At 39.1% G+C, this 3,003-nt stretch overlaps 1 non-coding gene across 1 annotated transcript; it reads right to left on the bottom strand.

Moving 5' to 3' along the window:
• Positions 1-1,427: 1,427 nt before the first annotated feature.
• Positions 1,428-1,534, bottom strand: LOC133036352 (small nucleolar RNA R71). Its single transcript, XR_009687009.1, has one exon. It is a non-coding gene; the product is annotated as a small nucleolar RNA R71 (small nucleolar RNA).
• Between the last annotated feature and the right edge of the window lie 1,469 nt (positions 1,535-3,003).

The following is a 3,003-nucleotide window of genomic DNA, read 5'->3' as shown; positions in this document are numbered from 1 at the left end:
AATTCTTCTTTATGTTTGTTTTTGTTTCTGAATTAATCATGGATGTTTTTAGAGTTATTATGAACTAAATTTCCCAATAAGGGAGGATGATGATTGTTGTTTAAGTTTTTGCCTAGTTTATAAATAATTTCCATTCCTGCATCTTATGTGTGAATACTATCTTTATTTGTGTTTAATTCCATGTGCAAGCTTGATCACCTTTTACATGTTCAATGATCTCAATTCGAAATCTGAAAAGTGAGAATTGGGAATGCTAAAATTTGGATAGTCTAGGTTTTGATGTGAAACGAAAGTATTTACATAGCCTCAGTGACTAATAGATTATTCCATACTGCTGATTTTGTGTTGATTTAATTAAGAAGTTAATTAGAGAACACATTATTTAGAACCTAAAATATCTGAAAAGAGTTAGGTTAATTTATAATCTGTCATTCACATTGAGATAAGGATAGCAATTAGGTATTAATATTGGTAGCTTAACAACAGGATTCACCTCCCTAATCTCTCATCGTGATTAAACTTTGTTTATTTTCTCTTTAATTTGTTAAGTAATTTACTTTCAAATTGCAAACTTATTATTTTACCAAATAGAATCATAAGTATAGTTTAGTAGTACTTAATCCAATTCCCTGTGGATCGACCTCACTTGCGTGAGATACTACTTGATTGCGTACACTTGCATAATAAACAAAAATATCGCAACAAGTTTTTGGTGCCGTTGCCGGGGAATTTTTTAAAGATTAATATTACACAAAATTATACTAACTTTTACTTTGGTATATTTTTCTCTTGCTGATTTTTCTAACCTTTTTCTTGCAATATTTTCGTGATCCATTTCAGGAATCCTAAGTGTATGCGCTGTCAAGGACAAGCTGTCATATTACCAGTTGATCCTGAAATCGAGAAAACTTGTAGGAGAAACCGAAAGAACAAGAGGCAAGAAGGAGTTTCTGCAACTGCTGAAACTTCTGAAATCATGGCTGCTAATGTGAATGCTAATGCTGCAAACAACGGAGGTAATAACGGTAATAATGGTGGCGCCGTGGAAGATCAAGCTAATGGCCGCAGCTTGAGAGATTATATTCTCCCTACTCTGACGGGAGTGCAGTCATGTATCAGGCCACCGGCAGTGGATGCGAACAACTTTGAGATCAAACCTGCCATACTTCAAATGGTGCGCCTTCGCCCAGTTTGGTGGCCTCCCTTCTGAAGATCCTAACCTGCATCTCTCTAACTTCATGGAACTTTGTGAAACTTTTAAAGTTAATGGAGTTAGTGATGATGCTATTCGACTGAGACTGTTCCCATTCTCTCTTAGAGAACGAGCCAAGAGTTGGCTAAACTCCTTGCCACCCAACTCTATTGCCACCTGGAATGATCTGGCAACAAAATTCTTGTCAAAATTCTTTCCTCCAGCCAAGTCTGCAAAGCTGAGAGGAGAAATTAACAACTTCTGCCAACAAGATAATGAATCTCTCCATGAGGCTTGGGAGAGGTTTAAAGATCTGATCAGAAAGTGCCCTCATCATGGTATAGAGAAGTGGATGCTGGTCCACAACTTCTACAATGGGTTGGTAGGAAACCCTAGAACTCTAATAGATGCAGCAGCTGGTGGAGCCTTTATGAGAAAGAGTGCTAATGAGGCTTATGATCTATTGGAGGAGATGGCTCTAAACAATCAGCAGTGGCCAACTGAAAGGAGTCAATCAAAGAAGGTAGCTGGTGTGTTAGAGGTTGATGCCATCACAAAGTTGACAGCTCAGGTTGAGGCATTGACAAAGCTAATTGCAGGGCAAGCTAAACAAGCCCAAGTTGTTTGTGAGTTATGTGGAGGAAGTCATCACTTTTCAGAGTGTCAAGCAGATGTGGATGATTTGCCAATGGATGAAGCTAAAGCCATTGGAAATTATTCACAGAATAACAACAACAATTATGGGTTTAACCAGGGTAAGAATCGAAGAAACAGTGGGTTCTATCAGCAACAAAATCAGAACCAACAGTTAATTAGCAACAAACCTCTGGTGGAAATTCTAGTTTGCAAACAGATTTATTGCTTCAATTCATGACTGAAACTAGATCTTTAATCAAAGACCTGCAGACACAGATGGGCCAACTAGAAACTCAAGTAGCAACCCGTCCTCAAGGGAATCTGCCTAGCACAACTGAAGTAAACCCCAAAGAAAACTGCAAAGCAGTTACCCTGAGAAGCGGTAAAAATTATGATGGTCCTGAAATGCCACAACTAGCGAATGAAGAAAAGGAGAACGAAGCTCAACCAATGCCAACACCAACACCCACATCAGAGAAGGCTACTGACAGCCCAACACAACCACAACAGTCTCCACCAATTAATAGTGATCACCATGTGAAAATACCCTACCCTCAAAGGCTTAGAAAGTCAAGCCTAGACAAGCAGTTCACCAAATTCTTAGAAGTCTTCAAAAGACTTCACATTAACATTCCCTTTGCTGAAGCTTTAGAGCAGATGCCAAGTTATGTGAAGTTTATGAAGGAAATTCTGTCAAAGAAGAGAAAGATGGAGGATTATGAGACAGTGGCTCTAACTGAAGAGTGCAGCGCCATTCTACAGAAGAAACTCCCTCCAAAACTCAGAGATCCAGGGAGTTTCACTATTCCTTGTACTATCAGGAGAATTGAAGGAATAAATGCACTTTGTGACTTGGGAGCCAGCATTAACTTGATGCCTCTATCAATGTTTAAAAGATTGCAGCTGGGTGAAGCAAAGCCAACAACAGTAACTCTCCAATTGGCGGATTGATCACTAGCCCATCCTAGAGGAGTCATTGAGGATGTGTTAGTTAAAGTTGACAAGTTCATCTTTCCAGCTGATTTTATCGTTTTAGATATGGAAGAAGATAGCAATGTCCCAATCATTCTTGGGAAACCATTCTTGGCAACTGGCCAAGCCTTGATCGATGTTCAGAAGGGTGAATTAAAGCTGAGAGTCCAAGGAGAAGAAGTGGTCTTTAATGTGCTAAAGGC

The sequence above is a fragment of the Cannabis sativa genome, chromosome 3, assembly GCF_029168945.1.
Source record: "Cannabis sativa cultivar Pink pepper isolate KNU-18-1 chromosome 3, ASM2916894v1, whole genome shotgun sequence".
Classification (NCBI taxonomy): Eukaryota; Viridiplantae; Streptophyta; class Magnoliopsida; order Rosales; family Cannabaceae; genus Cannabis; species Cannabis sativa.
Note: the sequence above shows the minus strand (reverse complement) of the source record. Positions and strands in the feature narration are given on the sequence as shown.